Source organism: Euprymna scolopes, chromosome 45, assembly GCF_053919585.1.
Source record: "Euprymna scolopes isolate OS-2025 chromosome 45, ASM5391958v1, whole genome shotgun sequence".
NCBI lineage: Eukaryota > Metazoa > Mollusca > Cephalopoda > Sepiida > Sepiolidae > Euprymna > Euprymna scolopes.
In genome coordinates this window covers 48767357-48792670 of record NC_136526.1, presented here as the reverse complement: position 1 = coordinate 48792670, position 25314 = coordinate 48767357, and the positions used below count along the sequence as shown (strand labels likewise).

The 25314-nt window shown below is 35.1% G+C and overlaps 1 long non-coding RNA gene across 1 annotated transcript; it reads right to left on the bottom strand.

Annotated features, from left to right (window-relative positions):
• Nucleotides 1-847: 847 nt before the first annotated feature.
• LOC145269558 (uncharacterized) lies at nt 848-24148 on the bottom strand. Its single transcript, XR_013865091.1, has 4 exons — nt 24023-24148; nt 8275-8333; nt 6348-6461; nt 848-1255 (listed from the first exon to the last, which is right to left on the bottom strand). It is a non-coding gene; the product is annotated as an uncharacterized LOC145269558 (long non-coding RNA).
• Between the last annotated feature and the right edge of the window lie 1166 nt (nt 24149-25314).

The window sequence follows — 25314 nt, the reverse complement described above, 5'->3', positions numbered from 1 at the left end:
GGTTTAAGTATTATGCATTTAAAATTTTGATCGTTTACTATTTATATTTTTTCATGTTTAAATGAAAATATTATGTCTTTAAATATAATAGATATTGTATACATAAGAAATGTGTGCAAACATGATTAGGTCTACTTCAAATCTGTAGATCGATCAAAACGAAAAATATGATAAATCAATGACTATTTACCCCTCTTATGAGATATCTACAGCTTACATAAATAACGCAATGTATATAGATATCTCAAACTTCAGTTAAATATATATGATTTTCTGTGTATTTTAATTGATAATTCAACAAAACCGACCATTTTTGCAGTCCATAATGAGTGTCTCATATAAGTTTTCTCTATTAGCAATATGTTTCTTTTAAATAATTTAGATGTCTGAAATGTTGCTTATAAGTGTATTAGTCATATGCATCTTAAAAGTTGTATGCATTTGAGACAATTTTTCCAACGAGTGTTCAAGTTATAAGCCTAAGAGTAGCAGAAATTCATAAACAGTTGTCAGTAAAAGGTTTGTCTTATATGATCATAAAATGCACTTCACATAAAAACGTTTTACTTTAAATCAATACATGATGAATACTGAATATATATTTTATAGATTCAGGAAATGTTTGTACATTTAATTGTTTCAATGAAAACATGTTTTTCTTGACGACTTCTCAGCAGGATGAAATGCAAAATATTCTGTGTAGCTTAATTGCCGTATATATTTTCATAACTTATATATAGAAAATGTATACTCCTGTGTGTATCAGCTCACTATAAAACCAAAATAATCCATATAAAATCAATATTTCATTTCGATTGATTGATGAATACCGAACATATATGATGGATCCAGTGAATATTCATGCACTTTATAAGATTATATATTACATTACATTACATATTTACACAATGTATATAGAGTCTCACATTTCGGTTTTATATAAATCATTTTCCGTATTTTAATGGTTAGTTCTAACAAGTCCACCATTTTTGCAGCTCATTACTGAAGTCTTATATAAGTTTTTATTCTACTATTCGCTGCATTTATGAAAATGTCAATGAATATATATTTCAACAAATACCATATTTTATAAGCATAAGAATAGAAGAAATGCTCAGTTGTCAGAATTTTCCATGTATTTTCATACAATTCTATTTTATAAGAGAAAAACTCATATAGTTCAGAAAGATATAATTTCTCTTGTTCTCCGGCTTTTACCTTTGTGCAATTTACATTGTATTCATTGCTGGATATTCTGCAAAATCAAAACAAACAAATTTCACAAATAATTTAATTTCATACGTTTTTCGTAAAATACTAAGATGTTTACATGTATCCACGGTTACTTTTTAAATGGATTAATTAGAGATAGACGTCTGCATTGTGAACTAAAGACACAATTAAATAATCATGCACAATTTTTTAAGAAGTCCTCAAATCCATTTTTGATTAAAGTAAAAATATAATCAGGACATTTGTTGCAATACTTATATAGGTAGAAAAAGAATTCCTTTTTTTTATAAATATTAAACTAAATATACACAAAAACTTCCTTTTTTCATAAATATTAAACTAAATATACATAAAAACTTCCTTTTTTCATAAATATTATACTAAATATACATAAAAACTTCCTTTATTCATAAATATTAAACATAAATATACACAAAAACTTCCTTTTTTCATAAATATTAAACTAAATATACATAAAAACTTCCTTTTTTCATAAATATTAAACTAAATATACACAAAAACTTCCTTTTTTCATAAATATTAAACATAAATATACACAAAAACTTCCTTAGTGATTTTCAAAAATATAACAATTTAGTTTTTTTATTTAAATATCAATAAAAGTATTCTTAGTTGTTTTCAAGAATTAACATTATTAAAATTCACAAAATTTTATTGTTTATAAAAAGAAATGCTTCTTTTAACCCAGCAACAATATTGTATTTATGATCTTTAATGTGAACACTTTTTGACAAATGCTTCTCGATGTCTGAAATAAATGCAGCAATGTTCCCAATGTTTTTGGTTCAACAATGCGATTAAATGTTTGAATATATAATGCTTAAAACTTCTAAGAAATTGAAGAATATATAAATCACTATAATTTCTGATATGCATTACAACTAAACCAAAATAAAATCTTTTCAAACAGGCAAAAAATGAAAATATCTAATATGCATGTAATAAATGGGGCAATTCGTTTCCCATGATTTTTCAACTGTTCCATATATGTCATAAAATATTTCATCAGTTGATATATTTAACCGTACTAAATAAGGTTATTCCTATAAAATGATTTTAACTTAAATAAATAAATAAAATTTAAATATAAACAATTGAAAATATCTAATATGCATGCAATAAATCTGGGAATTTGTTTCCCATGATTTTTCAACTTGTTCATACATGTCATAAAATATTTCATTAGTTTATATATTTAACTGTACTAAATAAGGTTATTCCTATAAAATGATTTTCACTTAAATAAATAAATAAAATTTAAATATAAACAATTGAAAATATTTAATATGCATGTAATAAATCTGGCAATTCGTTTCCCATGATTTTTCAACTTTTTCATGTCATAAAATATTTCATAAGTTGATATATTTAACGGTACTAAATAAGGTTATTCCTATAAAATGATTTTCACTTTAATAAATAAATAAAATTTAAATATAAAAAGTTGAAAATATCTAATATGCATGCAATAAATCTGGCAATTCGTTTCCCATGATTTTTCAACTTTTCTATACATGTCATAAAATATTTCATAAATTGATATATTTAACCGTACTAAATAAGGTTATTCCTATAAAATGATTTTCACTTAAATAAATAAAATATAAACAATTGAAAATATCTAATATGCATACAATAAATCGGGCAATTCTTTTCCCATGATTTTTCAACTTTTTCATGTCATAAAATATTTCATTAGTTTATATATCTACCTGTACTAAATAAGGGCTTTTTCTTTGAAAATGATTTTCATTTAAATCAAAAATTATCAAAAAGGATTTGGAAGAAACAATGAGGTCTAAAATTTCAGTAAGTTTTATCCGTAAGATTAACATTAAATGGAAGGTTAAAATATAATAACCCGTCATTATTGATTAGAAGTATTTTTGCATACTTTAATAAAATATTAAAGAAACATAAGTTATAGTATTTTTAATTTATGACTTTTAATAAAATTAGTTTCATTTATACACAAATACAAGCTGAGTATCATTTAATTTTATATATTACTAAGTTGAACAAATTCAGTTTTTTATGAAATTAAGTTTTGTGTAATTGCCATTGAAAATAAATAATTCGCAATACTGATGACTCAGTATTTTAGTTAGGAACGTATAAATCTAATGCTACAAGTTCATACAGGGTTTACTACACCCAATTATAAGAGATAAAACCTATTGGCATAGGGTCGATTATGTCATGCATAATGGCTATGGTATCTGCAATAAATATAGGATGCTTGCCTCTATAAAAAACAATTGTAATTTAAAACTTAAACAATAGGTTAGTTATGCAGACAAATATCAATACATTATTAAATGGATTAAGATAGCTAAGCTAGTGGAAATCTAATTTAGTGAAGAAACAGTTTGAGGATCCAAGACACCGAGCAAGCTGAACAATCATCGATATCAACAGAGAACCATACAATTAAAGTGATACATTATTGTTGGATGCTTTTTACTATAAACTAAGATCTGAGCTCTAGTAATGGCTATTCACATTGATGGCTGTTGTCAAGCAGCACTAAGCAAAAGTTGGCTGTGTTATTGACTAATAAGAACTCATCCTTATTGTTAATGCATGAAAATTTGATGCTGATTTTAGCACCAAAATAAATAATAAAAGGTAGCTGATGTTGATCAAATATCTTGCTCCTAGATCTTTGATCAGCTACCTTAAAGAGCCTGCCAAAGATCAATTTGGACTATCATATTATAGCTTAGCATGGCAATAGGCATTACTTATCTAGGGTGGGATTCACTGTGAATGTAATTCTGCAAATTATGAGGACTATTATGGGTATAGCTTATAATGAGATAAATCAAGAAAGCAATATCATAATATGTCTATAACATATATGTAAGTGTCACACATGAAACCAATATTTCTGAACACATGTTATGCTTTCAATTAGCTGCTTCAATAAGAGGTTTGAAGATTGGATGATTTTCTATTTTAAAAAGGACGTCCCAAACATTATTTCAAGAGGAAGATGTATTTTCTCTCAAAGAATCTGAAGAATTCATACAGATTAGCATAAAAGAGGCTTCAAACATATTACTGAGAACTTGTGTGTCTGACTACATTTTTGGGGTGCATACATCGAAGGCATTGTTGAGCTATTCATAAATGAACTCATAACTAATTGTAATTAACAAGAAAGGCACTGTAGGAAAGGTTGTATATTGTCACATGGATTATTGTCACGTGCACTAGTTAATATATTTTTATTGTTGATAAAACAAAAATTTATTTTCCAAAAGAAATAGTAGAATAATGAAATATTCAGTAATAAAAAAAATACAAAGTTTAAAACACATTTTCGAAAGTAAATATCATGAGGGAGAAAAAATATAAAGTAATTGTAGTTATTTCATTTTTCATTTCATGACAAACACTAGAGATTTTATGATTATGGAATAAATATTGATGATTTCATGATTTTATAGAACAAACACTGCAAATTTACAGATTTTATGTAGACACTGTACACTGACTGCCCCCATGCAGATGTTAAAACTATTTAAATTAGGGCCTCTTATTAACAATTGTGGTTTCTCTAATTGTCTTTCTATAGAATGAAGTAAAATTTCATGAAATTCAGTACAGATTGTCGAGTTCAACAGAAAGATTCCCAAGTTCAACAAGATACACCAAAAACGCTAAAGGTCAGATCTTCAAAATGTTGTGAATTACTCAAAATGAGAACAGTACTCTCTAAAACTGGAATAAATAGAAAGTATCAACTCAAAGATTTAGAAATCTAACACTATTTTTTTTTACTTGATCTTATTGACTTTCATGGATATATCCTTATATTTTCAAAAATATTACGGAGAGTATTAATTTTTGAGCAAAACATTCATAAAGTTTATGGTATTTAAATTAATTTACCTTACAAAAATTTACGATTAAAAGAATAAAATTCAAAGTATCAACTGAAAGATGGGGAAAAAATTTAAAGTAATGGTAGTTATTCCAATTTTCATTTCATGATTATTGAATAAATTTTGACGATTTAATGATTTTATATTATAAAACAAACACTGCAGATTTACAGATTTCATAGCCTGTCGATTGGGCCACTTAATGACAATTGTGGTTTTTCTGATTTTCTTCCTATAGAATGAACTATGGCGATTTCATGAGATTAAGTACGGATTTCTGAGTTCAACAGGACGATTCCCAAGTTCAAGATGCACCTAAAGAAAGTTGAAGGTAAGATCTTCCAAACGTTGTGAAAATACTCAAAATGAAAAAAGTATTTTTAAAAATAGAAATAAATATAAAGTATCAATCTTTATCTCAAGAATTCAGAAATATAACAAAATTATTATTTTTTTCATAATATTATTGTTTTACTTTAACTTATTAAAACTTTCATGGTTCCATCTTTTTATTAAAAAAATATTACTGGCAGTATTAAATTAAAGCCAGAACTTTCATAAAGTTTGTGGAGTTCGAATTAATTCATCTTAAAAAATTTACAATTCATAAAATAAAAGAAATAAAATTGACATAATAAATTTTTTTTTTTTTTACACAGTGATCACCACTTATCAAGGCCCGGAAGCCACTCAGGGATAAGGGTTATTGCAAGCACATTACATTAGTGTGGAGATTTGATGAAATGTTTAATTAAGGGGGCGGTTCATTAGGAATTTGTTAACATTGGACTTGAAGACATCCAAGTTGTAGTCCGGAGGGAAGCAGGCAGACGAAACGGAGTTCCACAGGCGTGCAGTTCTAAGAAAGAAGCTTTGTTCATGGAATCCGCGTTTTGATTTAGGCACAGATATAGAGTGGGGGAAATTTTTCACAGTGGATGCAGCTAGACGGGTGTTTTTCGTGAAAGATTGGCGAGGGGGGACCAGAGATTGGAGTTCAGACAAGCACCTGCCATGGAAATAACGATAAAACAAGGATAGGCTCGCAATGTCTCTTTTGTGGGAGAGAGGTTGCAGGGTAGAGAAAAGGGCATCCCCCACTAAGCCACGAAGGATCATTAAAGAAATAATGAAAATTAAAGAAATAATGAAAAATTAAAGAAATAATGAAAATGTAACTTTTTTACAAATAGAAATAATTACCCGTTATTTAAAAAATATTTGATCCTTAAGCAGTATGTTTTCTTTGAAGGTCATGAAGCCATACTTGAGGATTTCGACAATAGATATAGGCAGTTCAGATTTTCTGGGTTAAGTCTGCAAAATAAATAACATCTATCTCACAGAAGAGATGTTGCGAGTTTGTCTCTGATGTATAGTTATTTTCATGGAAAGTGTTCAACTGAGCTTCAATCTATGCCCCCCCCTCGCCAAACTTTCACAAGAAACACTCGTCTAGCTGTAAACACTATCAATAATTTCCCCCACTCTTTATCTGTGCCTAAACCTAAACGTAGATTCCATGAACAAAGCTTTTTTCTTAGAACTGCACGCTTGTGGAATTGTCTTCCGTTTTCCTGCTTTCCGGCTGACTACAATATGGTTGTGTTCAAGTCTAAAGTAAATAAGTTCTTGATGAGCCGTTCCATATAAGTTATTAAATTTACCAAATTTTCATTACTAATGATTACTATATGGACCAATTTCTACTGTACACTCTTTAACCCTTATCCTTGAGTGGCCTCTGGGCCTTGATAATGTGGTGATGCCTTTGTAAAAAAAAAAAAACATAATAAGCTTTCTAATTTCTCATAACTGTATCAAATTTTTTTTTTATTTTTCTTGTATTTTTAACTCCAAAAAAAATAAATCTTTCATCAGTGATGTTGCAACTGATCAGAACATTCATGAAAGCTGTGGTATTAAAATTAATTGATGTTACAAAAAATCTACAAATAAAAAAATAAAATAAACACACAATTAAAATAATCATTAAACAAATAAAGAACACTAAACATTTTACAAATAAAAATAACTGATATTTAAAAACTATATAAACATAAAGCAATCAGTTTTCTTTAAAAATTACCAAATTTACAAAAATATGTTTAAGCATTTGGCCTATAGGTATACGCAGTTCACATTTACCAGTAAATAAGTCTGGAAAAATAATACATCAAATATATTTAGTATAAAATGTTAGGAATTATGTTAAAAATATATTCATAAAATACTAGTATGAAAATGTTAGACGAATTAATTACTACAGTATTACTGAAAGTATTTCATATAATCAAACGCTTCTTCGACAAAAGAATGATCCTGAGTGTTGTTGCTGACCATATATATATAAACACGTGAGCCGGAAGTGTTGCTCTTTGGATATTTATTTTTCCAGATTTTTATAAACGAACTCCCTGATGCAATTGGGTTTTAGATGAATATTTGGTACTAGTGAACTTATTGATCTGTGCTGACATAATAACGTTAGTTTAAAAAGCCATTCTTAACACGGGGAGGGAAGGGTGTTTTGTACCTATTCTGTACTTTAATCTTACAATTGAATTAAAAAAACATATGATAAAACTTTAAACTTGGAAATACGGTTTAAAAATAGCGCGGATCAGTAAGTGCACTAGCACCGAATATTTACTGGTAGTGGAATGAGATGGTAAATGTTTAAGACTTACAAAAAGAAAGTTTCTTTTAAAAGTTATGAGAAATTCTTTTCGAGAAGTTACCATTGCTAATAGCAGCATACATGGATGTTAATAATTCAAACTACTTACAATCTCATTTAGCATAAAATAGAATCAATTAAATATGAAATAGAATCAATTTAACACGTAATAAAATCAATTTAACATGAACAGTCTACAGCAGGATAATTTGTTATCATCATGAATTTTGTAGGTGACATGTTCAAAAGAATTAAAAAGGTATGGAAGTGAAACAGCAGGTTTATGCAAATGAATCAGTGAATGCCAAGATATTCTTCATTATTAACTTGGATCTATTCACAAGATGGTGATTTACTGTTGACAAATTGAATTCGGCACAAATGTACGAGACTGATAAAATTGACATTGGTGAACTAGGTCTTTTGCATAGTAAGGAAATTGAAACTTACTTGATAAGAAGTGACACTTTTCACATTCAATTTGAGGAATACTTTTGCAACATATCATTCTAAAAGAATGAGTAAGAGAGTGACACCTTAGTAGGAGTATCAGTTGTTTTCCCTGATCTAGCAGAAGGCAGAAAAGAAAAAGCTAAATTTAAAGAAGAGGAATAAAGAGGTAGATGTAGTTATGGAACATATTACCAATAAATTATTAAAAGATCGTTAGCAGAAAATGAAGAACAAGAATCTCCTTTGTAGCCTCAGTATTTAAAGCTGTTCATCTTGGCATCTGTTCTTGAAAGAAATAATCTATCCTTATGCCATTTAAAGAGTAAAAATAAGAAAAAAATGATAGAGACATCATTTCAATTTGTTTGAATATTCTGAAAACGTAGTCAATTTCAGCAGAGATGATTAAATATTATTCATGCTGTGAACCTGGCAGATGGAGTGCAATGCTCATTTGAATGATTATGCTTGTAAAGCAGGATAAAAAAAACTTTAAATTGCTAAAAAGCTGCTCAATTTCTTTGAAAATCTTTGTTGTTTTTCTATCAGCTCTTTTTCACAACAGACCTTATTAATAAAAAGCACTGAAAGTTTCTGTTGACAAACAGCATTTTGCACAAATTGATAGGACAGATAAAATTATTCTCAATAAACTTAGTTGTTTGCATTGCAAGAAACTGGGGCTTACTGTGGATTACCATAATGAGAAATGTAGTAACGTTTATAGTACTCAAATCTAAGACAAATAATTTGAATGGGGGATTCATCCAGCAAATTAGTTTTGTGATCTTTAAGAGCAAATCTAGTGGCTGATGTTACCATTTCATTATAATTTTGAATTTTTTAAGTAATATTTCCCTTCGATGTCTATTATTGTTTATTGTTGCTTAATTATTGAACAAGATGTTATTGTTTAGGTTCTCGTATATGTTAGTTTTGTATATGTGCTATAATGTATTTTTATTTTATTTTATTTGCCTGAACGGTAATTTAATGATAAACACTGAAATTTCTGTTGACAAACAACATTTAGCACAAATTGATAAGACAGATAAAATTATTCTCAATAAACTTAGTTGTTTGCATTGCGAGAAACATAAGAAGAACAAACCCTCATTTTTGCAATGTTTCGTAAGAAACTGTAATTGTTCAATTAATATATGTTAGAGTACAGGTCAAGGGGAAAACGTTCAATGATACTTTATCGTATTTTTTAAAGTTGACGGCTTTGACAATACTGAATCTGAAAATATATTTTTGTGATATGTAAAGGATATGGATATATTTGACCAACTAGACGAGGCTGTGGAATATGAACTGTCAGTGGAAGTAGACATTCTGTTATTGAATATAGGCAATAATTCAAAAGTTTATATATAAATATTCAATGTCGAATTCATAGCATTGGTCATATGAGAGAGATGAGATGGGTAGAGTCAGCATTGAAAGGATCAACTTAAAGTCACAATAGTAGAAACAGGTTCACAGTAGTTTTCAAGTGAATGAATAATCTTTAGGCATATAGGAAGAGAATCACAATAAAAGGAACAGGTTAATAGTAGTTAATAAATGCTGAATATTTTTTTGACAAACAGTAGATTTAGGTAAAGTGATTCAACTGCATGTATTCTAAGTCATCTCTGAACACATATATCATGCACTGAATAAGGTAGAGGAAGCGAGGGCAGTAGGCATTGATATATTCAAAGTCTTTGATAGAGTCTGGGATAATGGTTTTCTCAGGAAAATTAAATCAGACAGTGTTACTTGGCAAATAATTAATATAATCAGATTCTTCTTGGACAAGAGGAAAAAATTAAGATTTTCCTCGGAAGTTGTACGTCTAAATAATATGATATAAATGCAGGTGTGCTCCAGAGTTCGACCCTTAGACTTATTATTCCTGATATTCATAAGGAACTTAAAAAATGTGTTCGAGATCAATATATTTGCTGAGGACACCATATTTTTATAGATATGAGAGGAAAACTAATTTACATATATCTACACAATGTACAAAACTTTAGTAAAAGACTTTCAGTCTAAAGTGGAATGAGGCATAAATAGATGGCAACATTTATTGCTGCTAAGACTAAGCTCCTTTCCTTTAACAATTATAAGAAAACTTCTCAGCCACTGATTGTTATGACTAAGACCATGCTACCTATACGTTTTTTGTTTAAATTCTCAACATAACATTAACAGGCAACATGAATTGGTACAAATAGATTGATAAAAAGAAGGTAGGCTCCATCTACCATGCTAGAAAACTACTCACACTTGTCAGGATCCTGTATCTCTATGAAGGCATAATTTGCTAATGAATGACGTGTTTTTACTATATTTACATCTAGTCTTTTTTCCGTATAGATTTACTATTATTATACCACACTTATATTACTATTACTTTAATGAATCTTACTGTTAAGTGTATACGTCCCTAAATGCCTAAAATGTCTTCTTTTTTATTACAAAGGAGTCACCACATATCATGGTCAAGAGGCCATCCAAGGATAAGGGTTAATGAGTATATGGTAGTCTAGTCAATGGGAAAGTATCATAGTAATTGTTAGTAGTGAAAATTTGATAAATTGGATTACTTAAAGAGACAGCTGATCACATTTGACTTGAAGACGACCATATCGTAGTCAGTTGGAAAGCAGGAAAATGGAACAGAGTTCCACAAGCGTGCAGTTCTAAAAAAAAGAAGCTTTCTTCATGGAATTTACATTTAGGTTTTGGGAAATTATTGATATTGCTTTCAACTAAACGAGTGTTTTTCATGAAAGTCAGGCAAGGAGGGGTCATAAAGTGGAGCTCAGATGAGCACTTGTCATGAAAATAATCAGAGACAGGCTCGCAACATCTTTTCTTTGGGAAAGAGATTGCAAGAAAGAAAAAAGGCATCCCAACTAGGATATGAAATCTATTTTGAACTCTGTTAAGGCAGGATAAGGTGCTTCTAGCAATTCCTGTCCAGATCTGGAAACAATACCCCATCCTTGGATGTACTTTGCTCTTATACAAGTAGGGAATTGCATCACCAGTGAGATATTTACTGAAATGGTAGAATTATTGGATCATTTTTCCAACAGCCTTAGCAACAGATTTGATGTATGTGTTCCATCTCAGATCAGGAGTAAAGATCAGTCAGACCCAGAAGCTATCAAAGCATGAAGCCCCCCAAAGACCACAGACATTCATTTCAATTGATGCCAGATTGGGATGAGGGCATTGATAATGCAAAGATAGAAGCTTGGTTTTAGATACAATAAAATTAACAAGCCACCTCTTTCCCCATTGCATCATATGCTCAAGATCAGAGAAGAGAGAATCAGAGAGAACTTGGTCATTTACGGCCTTTGATGTCTTGCCATAAATGGTAGTGTTGTCAGCATAAATGTCTATGAATGATCTTAGGACGTGATTTAGGAGGTCATTGATGTAGACCAGGAAGAGAGTTCGGCCTAGGATAAACCCCTGATATACTTCAGCATTAATACTGTGAGTTTCTGATTTCTAATCATCAACCAATACTCTTATGAACCTATCAGTGAAATGATTTAATAATTGAGAAGACATTTCCTGTTATATCATAGCTGGAGATTTTTTGGAGTAGACCTTTACGTCATACCCTATCAAAGGCGTTTAATATGTCAAGAGCAATTGCCCTAGAAAGGAAGCCTCTGTCGTGATTTGCTAATTCTTTGGCATAACTGTAAGCACACCTACTGTAGATTAGTAGAATGGAAACCATATTGCATATCGGACGATGAGGGGAGGTTCTGTCATGATTTTGCAATTGCTTATGACCTCACTCAGATTGTTCGCAAGCCCACCCATGTGCCCGATACTACAGGTTAATATGCAAGCCTCCTAGACCTTTTTCTCTCAACTTCCCCTGAGCTATGTTCATGTTCCGTTCTTTCTCCGCTAGGATCCTCCGACCACTCCGTCGTATCAGTTAAGATAAAAATGAAATGTAATAAGCCCCCAGACGTTCCCCTCCATGGTACTGTATACCGATACTCTATGGCTGACTGGGATAGCTTCCGTACATTTATATCTGATCTACCTCTGCATTCCATATTTAAAAATGATGTGTCCTCTATAGTATCCGGCCTGATAGAATGGTTAATTGTAGGCACAGACCGATTCATACCATCTAAAAAATTCCAACAAAAACCTAACAGCCAGCCATGGTTCTCCCCAGAATGTGCTGCTGCTATCGTGCACAGAAATCACTTTTTCCATAGCTACCAACATAATAGATGCACTGAGAATAAAGCTGCTTTCAGGAACGCCAGCAACCACTGTATAAGAGTAATAAAAAATGCAAGAGAGCTATATGCTCAGTTTGTTATATCTAAAGTAGCTGATCAGCGGCTTGGTTCCCACCAGTTTTGGCAAATAACAAATAGGATCCTGAACAGAAGTGTGCGTTCTATCCCAACCATTATCAATGGACCAGAGTGTTGGATTGTGTAGTGGACTTTCGGTCAGCGTTCAAGTTGTGGATAACTTGACAAAGACTAAAGTTACTTCTCATGAAAGAGGAGAACTATTTATGGCACAATGGGAGATTCCATTGTGCACACATGGGCCAGTCTATTCCTTGGATTGTGATTGGCTGAATAACCTGATTGGATATGCTTGTACATAAATACAAGCCCTCAGTCCAGCTCAATCTGATGTCTGTCTTGTGCATAAGCTGGACCCTTGGTAAGTGTTGCTGCTATTATTATTGTTGTTGTTGTTGTGTGTTATTGACTAACACAGTTCTTTTGATTATTCTACATCTCCCCTCCTCCCCCCCACGAGTAGGCTGGGTTGTGTGAGAGGTGTATCTCTCTTTTAGGCCTAGTTTGTTGTGTGGTAGTAACCTAGAAAGAGCTCAAGGAATCCTTGATCGAAAGCGTGGGGATATATGTGTGGTTTGTTGTTGGGGTTTGGTTGCTGTGTATGTGCTATTACAGGGAGATAGTGGAAGATGCAAGAATGTAGTATCGCTTGAGGGAATTGTTGGTCCTAGTGCTGCACTTGGTATTGGGGTTGGTGCAGGCTTAAGTTCGCATTTTCTGAGGAAACGGCGGTTCCTAAGTGTGATCCTTCCGGATCCGTTAACCCTGATTCGATATTGTCGATCTGGTAGGGAACTGATGATTTTGCCCGTTGTGTTCCATCTGCGATTTACTGGATTTTGGATGGCTACAGTGTCACCAGCTTGTAATGGTGGAAGGTTGTGGGTATATTTATTGTATCTTTCTACTATTTTTGCATTGCGGTGGTGGAGCATTTCCTCGCGATGTTGTGCCGCTGACACCCATTCAGGATGAGGCTTGTAGAGGATTGGCTGTGATGGGATGGAGTCACGTAGTCGACGGTGAAGTAATAATTGGGCCGGTGATAGGCCAATGCTTTGGATTGGGGTATTCCGATACTGCAAGATGGCCCGGGCAACACTGTCATTGTCCAAGGAACCGTGGGGGCCTGTGTTTCCTTTCACAATCCTCTTTGCAGTTTTTACTGCGAGCTCTGCCCTGCCATTGGATTGGGGACACGCAACAGAAGATAATCTGTGCCTAACACACCATGTTTTCAGAAATTCTTGGAACGTGCTGGGGGTGAAAGGTGGGCCGCCATCGGTGCTGAGTTCTTCTGGGGCACGATATGTTTGGAACAGTTGTCGGCATATGGACATCAATTTGGTTGTAGTAGTGTGACCTGATTCTAGGCGGTATAAAATTAGCCAACCAGTTAGCCTATCTGCGCAGGCAAGGTATGTGTGATCTCCAATATAAAAAATATCCATGACGATTTGTTGGAATGGCCACTCTGGGGATTGTGTTAGAATGATAGGCTCCCTTGGTTGACTAGGTGCGATGGTTGAGCATACCATGCAATTCGCCCTAATACTGCGGATTGATGCATCCATCCCTGGCCAGTACAGCGATTCGTTGGCACATGCTTTCATGCCGACTACTCCTTGGTGTGCAGAATGCAGGCAGTGTAGGACCTTTTTTCGTTGTGTTTTGGGGATGACGATCCTTCGATCCAACAATACTAGACCATTGTCAGTGCTAAGGTGGTGCCTCACCTCCCAATACTCACGGATTTCGGGCGCAGTGAGATTACGTGTTTTTGGGAAGCCTTGCTGTATTGTGTCTATTAATTTGTTATATTGTTGATCGCCACGACCTGCTGAACGAATTAGGTCTGGTGATAGCATGGCTATATTACTGCTGTCTGCAAATGTTGCTATTAAGGCTGTTGACTCTGTTATGTTGCTTATGTTGTTCGACTCCAGTATATCCATTTGAGAGGGTTTTGTTGGAAATACATCGAGGAGGGCTTGCACCATCGCCACTGGGTGGCGGGAAACTGCATCAGGGCCTCTGTGCCACTTCCCGGGGCAATGCTGTATGGTAAATCTGTATCTCAGGGTCTTTTCCTTGAGTCTAAAGAGCCGGGGGTTTTGGATCTTGCTCAGATCACGATCGCCAAATATCCCCTTCAGAGGTTCATGGTCTGTGACCACTATGATGTTTGGAGAACCCATGACGAACATACGGCATTTCTCCAATGCCCATGCTATTGCTGCTGCCTCACCCTCTATTGGTGCGTATCTGCGCTCAGCATCCGTGCAAAATCTGCTGCCGGCATATATCAGATGCCAACCTTCGGAACAGCAGATTGGGGCTTTTTCCATGGTACATTGGCAATGTTTTTGTAGGAGTAGGAAGCCCATTCCTTCTTTGCTCCAATCTGGAGCAAGGCAAGTTGCTCTGTCTTTGTCAAATGTTGCTACCCCCTTCTGCACTAGGTGAATTATAACTCGCTTGGAATCTTTGAATGCGTCTTCAAGATTTTGATTCCAAGCAAATTTGGAGTTTTGTTTGACGAGGTCCCGAAAAGGCACCATAACTGGACCCAGTGAATATGCCCAGGCTACTTGGTTGACAAGCCCAAACCATGATCTGGCATCAGTAATTGTCTTTGGGACTGGAAAATCCTGTATCGCTTGTATCATGGACTCAGAAGGGGTCACTCCTGAAGAAGTTATCTGGAGGCCTCCAAATTGTACGACATCCTGACAGAATTGGAATTTGTCGGTGTTGAGCACAATTCCATTCTTAGCACATTGGAGCAGAAAATCGAAGGTATGATAAAAGGCTCCCTCAATGCTAGAGTCATATAGCAGGGTATCGTCTACTATCTTCACCTTGCGTGGGATATCTTTTATTATCTCAAAGTATCTACGAGTGTAAGCATCCCCAGATGCGACATATCCTTGAGGCATCCTAAGATACATGTATCTTCCCCACTCAGTTATGAAGGTGGTTAATGGTTGAGATTCTTTGTCTAAGAGAATCGAGTGGTATCCATCAACAGCGTCTAGGACTGTTTTCTTTGTTCTAGGTGGCACTTGCAGTGCCAACTGGAATGGCGACCCAGTATGGTGGGTTTCTCGCTTGCATTGAGAGTTAAGGTGTTGGTAATCTATTGTTCTCCTTGGATTACCATTCTTTTTGGCAGTTATTACCATAGTACTGCACCAATCAGTAGGCATACCCACGGGTACTGGAGCTATGATACCTTTTTCTACATCCTTCCAAAGGGCTTGTCTTACTGGTTCCTTGAAGTGGAAGGGTACAGGAATTGGGTTATGTCTGGCTTTAGGGATTGCTCCCTCTTTGAGGTGAATGTGGGCAGCTGGGCCGGACATGGCTGGAAATATCCCATCTTTGTTGAATGTTGTTTTGGCAAACTTTTCTAGGAGCCAGCTCTTAAGTTTGCCTATGTTATCTTCTGTTGCAGGAAAAGGGAGGTTTTTGGGGCGATTTGGCAATTGATCTACACACTTTTTAGACTCGGTGTCTACCTCTTCATGTACGTCTGCTAAAGGGTTTGGAAAATGTTTGTGCAATATTCCCACATCGATGCAGGCTGCTCTGCTGAGATAAAGCCGTTGTATGCCCTTGCACATGTAGAGGGCTTGTTTAGTTGTTTTCCCTCTGACCACAAACTCAACTGGTAGCCAACCCTGACACATGAGTGTGAAACCTCCAACTGTTCGTATGATCTTTCTTGATTGGATAAGACTAATCTCTGTGAGGCCCATTTTGATTAAATGCTTTGGTCCCCCAAGACAAATGGCGGCACCACTGTCGGGAAAAACCTTTAGCGTTGTACTACAACTCCTAGGGATATTGACAGCTCGTCTGGGATCTGGTTTTGGTGAGAATGGGATTACTGATGCATTTATTTCAGTTAACAGATCACCTTCTGTAGTCATAATGGTGCCCCTCATTTGATCGAATGTGATATGGGCCATGAGTGTATTCATGGGAGCTTCTTGGTCTTCAAAACTCTTTATCACTGCCGGGCGATATTTCTTTGTCCAGCACACTGCTGAGAAATGGTTAAGTTTCCCACAAGTGTTGCACATTTGATTCCATGCCGGACATGTTAAATAGCGGGCACTTGTCCTTGGAGTACCGTGTTGGTGACTACCGCAACCTATGCAGGTTTGACGGGGTTCTTTATCAGCAATGTTATCATTGTGAGTAGCAGTAGAGCTAGTGCGAATATTGCCTCTGCTAGTCCGTACAGCACTGTGTTTTTTCTTTTTGCGATACATTGACATCCGGACTGTAGCTATGTCTGAGGTATCAGTCATTGCGGTTTGGTTCCGTAGTGCAGACTCAAATGCCTCAGCATGACAAATATTTTGGTTGAGAGTTTTTAGCAACCCGGCTTTTGCCAGTAGATCGGTCTGAAGCGTATCATTCGATATCTCTTTGATAAATTGATCCTTGATGTAAATGTCGGACAGGTCGTGATCGCAGTTGGGGCATGAGAAATTACAGTCTATGGCCGTGGACCTAAGACGAACAAGGTATTGTTGGATGGGTTCATCTTCATGCTGTGATATAGCTGCAAATGTCATCCGATGGACCATGGGATTTGATTTTTGAGTTACCAATGCTTCTGTCATCTCTAGCAGCTTGTCTGGGTTGGTGGTGAAGAACTTAGGGTACGTATTTATGATTGCGTTTTGAACGGATTCATCAGCGCAACTGTATAACTGGGTATTGGCCTGAGAAGTTGGCATGTCCGTTATTCTGGTAAATACTTCCCAGTCAATCCGAAATTTTCTGAATTGTTGAGGGCTCCTTGGCTTGTCGAAGGATAGACAGAGCTTCTCCCATTGTTGTGATTCCCAATTCTCTTAGCATGGCTCGATCCATTACTTGAAGGTTTTCTTTTCTCAGTTTTTCCTTCACAAAAGTTGCAGCGTAGCTCTTGGCGGAATCGGCAGCAATGCCTGCTTTGAGGAAATAGTCTTCCCAATCTTCTGTCTCAAATCCTGTTCGTAGCGCCATGTTGGATTGTGTAGTGGACTTTCGGTCAGCGTTCAAGTTGTGGATAACTTGACAAAGACTAAAGTTACTTCTCATGAAAGAGGAGAACTATTTATGGCACAATGGGAGATTCCATTGTGCATACATGGGCCAGTCTATTCCTTGGATTGTGATTGGCTGAATAACCTGATTGGATATGCTTGTACATAAATACAAGCCCTCAGTCCAGCTCAATCTGATGTCTGTCTTGTGCATAAGCTGGACCCTTGGTAAGTGTTGCTGCTATTATTATTGTTGTTGTGTGTTATTGACTAACACAGTTCTTTTGATTATTCATCTCATCAGCATCAGACAAGGCCAAACTATTTGCCAAGAACTTTGCAGCTAATTCTACCCTATGCAACGAAGGCCATCAACTCCCCATATTTCCTCTTATAACACAGAACACGCTAGGTAACATACAAATATCTGTGCATGAGGTCACCAAGCTAATCAAGAACCTTGATTCCAGTAAAGCTACTGGCCCTGACAGCATCCCAATTATAGTGTTAAAAAAGCTTCAACCAGAACTTGCTCCCATACTTACGAAACTGTTTAAAGGTTGCCTTAAGGAGAAGTGCTTTCCAACAACCTGGAAAACCTCATCAGTGTGCCCTGTATTTAAAAACTCAGGTGAAAAGTCATCTTCCTCTCAGTACAGACCAATAAGTCTCCTGTGTGTCATGAGTAAGTTGCTGGAATCCATATTAAATAGAGAAATAGTCAACCACCTCAGCTGAAATAACCTTCTTAGTGACATGCAATATGGTTTCCGTTCTGCAAGATCTACCGCAGATGTGCTAACGGTTTTATCTCATAGGATTAGTGAATCTCATGACAAAGGCTTCCTTTCCAGGGCAATTGCTCTTGACATATCAAAGGCCTTCGACAAGGTATGGCATAAAAGCCTACTTCACAAGATCTCCAGCTACGGTATAACTGGAAATATTCTCTCTATCATGAAATCATTTCTCTCTGATAGGCTCATAATAGTAGTTATTGATGGACAAAAATCAGAGGCCTGCAGTATCAATGCTGGAGTCCCTCAAGGATCCATCCTGGGCCCAACTCTCTTCCTGATCTACATTAATGATCTCCCTAAACACATACTTAAATCATTTGTTGACATCTATGCTGATGACACAGCCATCTACGGCAACACATCAAAGGCTGTAAATGACAAAGCTCTCTCTGATTCTCTCTCCTCTAATCTCGAACGAGTGGTTCAGTGGGGGAAGACGTGGCTGGTTCCCTTTAATGCATCTAAAACCAAACTCCTATCTTTACATCATCAACGCTCTGATCCCCATCTGGCATCAATTAAAATGGATAGTTCTCGACTAGGAGAAGCCCCATGTTTTGACAAGCTTCTGGGCTTGATCTTCACTCCTGATCTGAAATGGAACACGTACATCAAGTCTGTTGCCAAGGTCGCTGGGAAAATGGTGGGATCCTTCTACCGCTCCAGAAGATATCTCACTACTGATGCAATTTTCTATCTATATAAAAGCCAAGTACGTCCAAGGATGGAATACTGCTGCCATATCTGGGCAGGAGCTGCTAAAAACAGCCTATCCTGCCTTGACAGAGTACAAAATAGACTTTGTGGCTTAATGAGGGATGCCCTTTTCTCTTCCCTGCAACCTCTCTCCCACAGAAGAGACGTTCACAGCCTATCTTTGTTTTATCGTTATTTCCATGGCAGGTGCTCATCTGAACCCCAATCTCTGGTCACCCCTCGCCAGTCTTTTATAAAAAACACACCCGTCTAGCTGAATCCACTATCAAAACCTTTCCCCACTCTTTATCTATGCCTAAATCAAAACGAAGATTCCCTGAACAAAGCTTCTTTCTTAGAACTGCACGCCTGTGGAACTCTGTTCCCTCTGCCTCCTTCCCTCCTGACTACAACTTGGATGTCTTCAAGTCCAACGTAAACAAATTCCTGATGAACCACCTCCTTAAGTAGAGACTCTCAAATATCCACACTAACGTACTGTACTTACAATAACACTTATCCCTGAGTGGCTTCCGGGCCTTGGTAAGTGGTGACTGCCTTGTAAAAAAAAAAAAATAAATTCACTATGGAGGTTATTTTAGCTGAGGTGGTTGCCTACTTGTCTAACACAGATTCCAGCAACTTACTTATGATGCAATTGATTGGTCTGTATTGAAAAAGAAAATGACTGATCACCTGATTTTTAAGTACGGGACATACTAATGGGGTTTTACAGGGTGTCAAAAAGCAATTTCCATTAAGACAACGCTTAAACAGCTTTGTATGTCTCATGTTTTCAGACACAGGATGGTTATATGGCGGGGTTGGCAGCCCTGAGTGCATAGAGTAGAATTAGCTGCAAAATTCTTGGCAAAGAGTTTGGCTTTGTCTGATGCTGACGAGATTACCTCAGGTCCATTGATGATGATTGGGATAGAGCACACACTTCTATTTAGGACCCTGTTTGTTATTTGCCAGAACTGGTGGGAACCAAGCTGCTGCTCAGCAACTTTGGACTTGATGAATTTAGCATACAACCCTCTTGCATTATTTATTAGTCTTTTTCAGTGGTTGCTGGCTGTCCTGAAGGCAGCTTATGATTCTATTATGATACTTTCTTACCTTGAACTGCTAAACTTTGGAATTCCCTTCTTTTTACTGTGACTGTTACTAATGTACATAAATTTTAAACTAATATTACCAGATATCTTGTTGCTCAACTTGCTACGGTTTCCCTATAGACACAATCTTAAATAGTAATCCCCTTACATCCAAGTGGTAATATGTTTTGTTTGGAGTGAGAATAAAAGTAAAAAAGTGAATAAATTATGTAGAGGATAATGTGATGGCAAGGAAATTAAGTCACAATATTAGAAACAGTTTAACAAGTTTTTTTTGTAAGTGGTGCTAGATATCTCTCCATCAATGTCTTGATAGAGTCCAAAAAAGACTTTGTAGCCTCATAGAAGATGTCCTTTTCTCTTCCCTGCAACCTCTATCTTACAGAAGTGATATTGCAAGTTTGTCTTCGCTTTATCGTTATTTTCATGGCAAGTGCATGACTGAGCTTCAATCTATAGTTCCCCCTCGCCAAACTTTCACAAGAAACACTCGTCTAGCTGAAAACTCTATTTATAATTCCCTCCCACTCTTTATCTGTGCCCAATCCTAAACGTAGATTCCATGAACAAAGCTTCTTTCTTAGAACTGCACGCCTGCAGAACTGTCTTCCGTTTTCCTGCTTTCCAACTGACTACAATCTGATTGCTTTCAAGTCCAACTTAAACAAGTTCTTGATGAGCCGTTCCACTTAAGTTAATAAATTTACCAAATTTCCATTACTATCGATTACTATATTGTCCAATTGACTACTGTACACTCTTGACCTTATCCTCGAGTGGTTTCTGGCTTTGATAAGTGGTTATGCCTATGTAAAAAAAAAATGTGTGTTGTTACATTCATATTCCTCAGCTTGAGCCACAACTACATCCACCACAGGAAGAAGTTGATAAAGCAGTTTGTCAAAGTTCTCTTTCTAACACTGCAATTGTTCATGCAATTTTGTAATGATAGTTTTGGGCATGTGAATGAATTGTTTAACTGATGGGAGTCTCCACAGGCTGCTACATGCTCTCATTCTTCTGGTAACACTTGCCAGTACGTTTCTATCAACAAAGATAGACTGGGTAACATGGCATTGCAGATCATGAGAGTTCGGTGCAGCTGTCACCCACGCATTACACACTTGTTCTATGAGGTATAAAATCTATCTTGCTATCTAGCTCTGAAGATGGCAGTTCATAACACCAAGGTGCTCATGGTCCAAACCCAGTGGCAGGTTGGCTATTAAGGCTTGGTTTTAAGAGGCTGAGAACTTTTGTTTTTTCTGTAAATTTCTTGTAATTTATTTTTAAAGCAATACATTTAATTAGCGATCCAAGATGTAAAAATGCTAAGAGGAGATTAAATGTAATTGAGACAAACTGTTCATTTGTCATTGTTTTTTAAACGACATATTTACATTTAACAAAATAAATATAAAATGTGTGCGTATGTCAGGTTGACTGGTGTGCGAGCCTTTTCTAGTCTCACACAAAAACATGCGTTCACATTTCAAGCTATATTACTTGTCATATACATACGTGCACACAAACATACGCGCCCACGTCCACACACGTACATATATTCACCTTCGCGTACATACACTCACATTCACGTGTATATACACACACACTAACGTATACACATGTACTCACATACACACACATGGACAATGTCACTTCCCCTTTCAAAGGAAATCCACACATGCGCAAAAAACCACCGGAAACAAGTATAAAAACAAGTGCAATAAGCAGCATCTTCCTTTTTCTAGCCAGCCTTTCGAGCTGGCCGGTCCATCGACCAGGCCACCGCCGTTTCAGCAGGCGTGCCTCACACCACTTGCTACTATGTGGGACAAAGAGCTAACAGACAGAACTACTCCTTATACGCTTTCTCTCTCCATGAACTGGATTGACTTTCTCTCTCTCTTTCTCTATCTACAACTGGTGCCAGAGAATACCTCCGCGTAGCTGACTGTAACATGACGCACAGTTTAACTGATGTCTACCCTCTTCCTTTCCTTTGTTTACACGCAGGACTATCATTCCAATTTCCACTACGTTTACTCACTTCTCTTTCCACGCGCGAACAAACGATAGTGACCCGAACGTGAGATGAACATACATTTTCCTTCTAACTACCAGCCCTGCAACAAATGATGGTTACACCTGCACGGACATGAACACGTGTTATATCTAAAACATTCATTTCTTCAACAGTGAATAAATGACACGTCAATTTTATCCTGCATTTGAGTTTTGTTTCCTTTCTTTCCATTCGTTTCATTATTTTTTCTTGTAGCGAGTTAGGGTATTTATATCCTGGCCCTTTACACTAGCAAGCCCGATGAAGAAGAAATGGAAATTGATGATACCATAGAGGAAGTAGAGAGAAACACAGAATGATATAAACATACTGACAGTCCTTTATCATTAAGGCAACCTTCAAATGCATAAAAAAATTGCACAAGTTCTTTGGTGCACACAAAAATGACCATGATAATTCTTCCTGTGATTACAGCGTGGGGGTGTAGAGGGGGAAAAATTATCGACTAATGTGTTGGAATAGCATCTAGAAGTTATTTGCCATTTGTCCAGGAACTGCCAATGAGTTAACTGTCCCTCAAAAGTATATAAGAGGAGATGGAAAAAAACATTTTTGTTTTCAGTGGATCTTAACAATGAATTGTAGAACCGCATCTTCCATATTTACAGAACTTCAATGCCTTTTGTAAAATATGACAAATACTTAAAAAAAAATAAATGGCTAGCATCTACAATGCATTATCTTTGTCAAAAATGAAATAAATTAATGCGTTTTTAGTACTTAAAATAGAAGTTTAGAAAATGTTTATTTTGTTTACATAAAATAATACATTTCTACTAAGATAAAAAAAAAAATGTTTATCATATTCCATGATTGTTAATAAATAAATGCAGAAAACTTCATTAAAATTGAGATCCTAAATTTTAGTGAATTTTAAGGTGAAGGGAGAGGCAACTCCTGCTGATTTTTTTGTTTGTTTGTCAGTATCAGTCTTATTCTTCCAACTTTTTCCACATTTTCATTCAAAAAATGAATATTTCCTATAAACATCGAAAATTTCCTTAAAGTGTTAAGTATATTCTTGTGATGTTTTTAGTAGCGATGTTTAAAGTTTTCATTTTAAATGAATCATACTGAAAATCCTTTTTTTTCTTTTCTTTTTCCATTCATGTATTTTGGGCCGTTAGGGTTTACCATATTAAGGGAATCATAATGTAGTTTAAAAAAGGGGGGGGTGTATTACCATATACATAGATTCGAAAAAGTTGTCAAAAAAACAAATAAATGTTATTAAAGGTAAGATAAGTTACTCAGTAAGTCTAAAATGAGGTAAAAATAAGAAACTATACAAAATACTGTTAGAAACTCACCGAATATATGTCAGCCTATGTCACGGTAAAATATTGAGCGAGTTTCTAACAGTTTTTGTATGTTTTTTATTTTTAACTCATTTTCCCAAACTTACTGTGTTCAAGAGAGAGTCGGGCGCCATTAAAAATTTGCCAATACATCAGTAAACACTATATCTTTTCGAGCTGAATAAACATGTTACATTCAATAAAAACGCTAAAAAAAAAGTATCCAGTAAGGTAGAAAAGTAACTTACCTTGCCTTTAATCACATTTATCTGTTATGTATTTGTTTTTGACAACTTTTTCGAAAAGCTTCAAAAGCAAATAAATTAATAAATACTTACTTTTTGTTTGGCAATGCGTTTTTAACAAAGGGGCGATTATAAGATGAGTTAATTTAAACAAGACGAGTTTGACGAGTGGAAATCAACAGTCTAAGATTGCGACCGGAAAAGCAAGTTCGCAGAAAATATATTTGGTATTTGTGGAAAAAGCCCGTGATGTTTTTGGGGTGTCACCAAAATGGAACGGAAATTGTAATTTCGTTCCGGTGCAATAATACACGTTCCTAATTGACACGCGACAGAGAAATCGAGCGTAAATGAGAAAAATGAATGACAATCAATATTTTGATTTATTCACAAAATAACAAGGTTTTAAATAAAACACAAAAGCAAATTTTAAACAACGAATTATATACACAGTAAACTGATTTTGGGTTTGTATTACTGTACACATAGATTCGAAAAAGTTGTCAAAAAACAAATATATAACAAATAAATATTATCAAAGGCAAGATAAGTTACTTTTCTACCAAACTGGATACGTTTTTTGTGTTTTTATTCAATTCAATCAATGTAACATGTTTATTCAGCTCGAAAAACATGCAGTGTTTACCGATGTATTGGAAAATTCAAAATGGCGCCCGACACTCTCTTTAACATGGTAAGTTTGGGAAAAGGTGTTATAAATAATAAACTAGATAAAATACTATTTAAAAAACACCGAATATATGTCAACTTATGTCATGGTAAAATATAATGAGCGAATTTCGGGTTTGTATTACTGTACACAGATTCGAAAAAGTTGTCAAAAAACAAATATATAACAAATAAATGTTATCAAAGGCAAGATAAGTTACTTTCCTACCAAACTGGATATAATTTTCGTGTTTTTATTCAATTTAACATGTTTATTCAGCTCGAAAAACATGCAGTGTTTACCGATGTATGTATTGGAAAATTCAAGATGGCGGCCGATTCTCTCGTTAACACGGTAAGTTCAGGAAAAGGTGTTATAAATAATAAACTAGACAAAATACTATTAAAAACCACCGAATATATGTCAAGTTATGTCACGGTAACATATATTGAGCGAATTTCTAACAGTATTTTGTCTAGTTTATTATTTATAATACCTTTTTCCAAACTTACCGTGTTAAAGAGAGAATCGGCCGCCATTTTGAATTTTCCAATACATCGCTAAACACTGTATGCTTTTCGAGCTGAATAAACATGTTAAATTGAATAAAAACACGAAAATTATATCCAGTTTGGTAGAAAAGTAACTTATCTTGCCTTTGATAATATTTATTTGTTATATATTTGTTTTTTGACAACTTTTTCGAATCTATGTG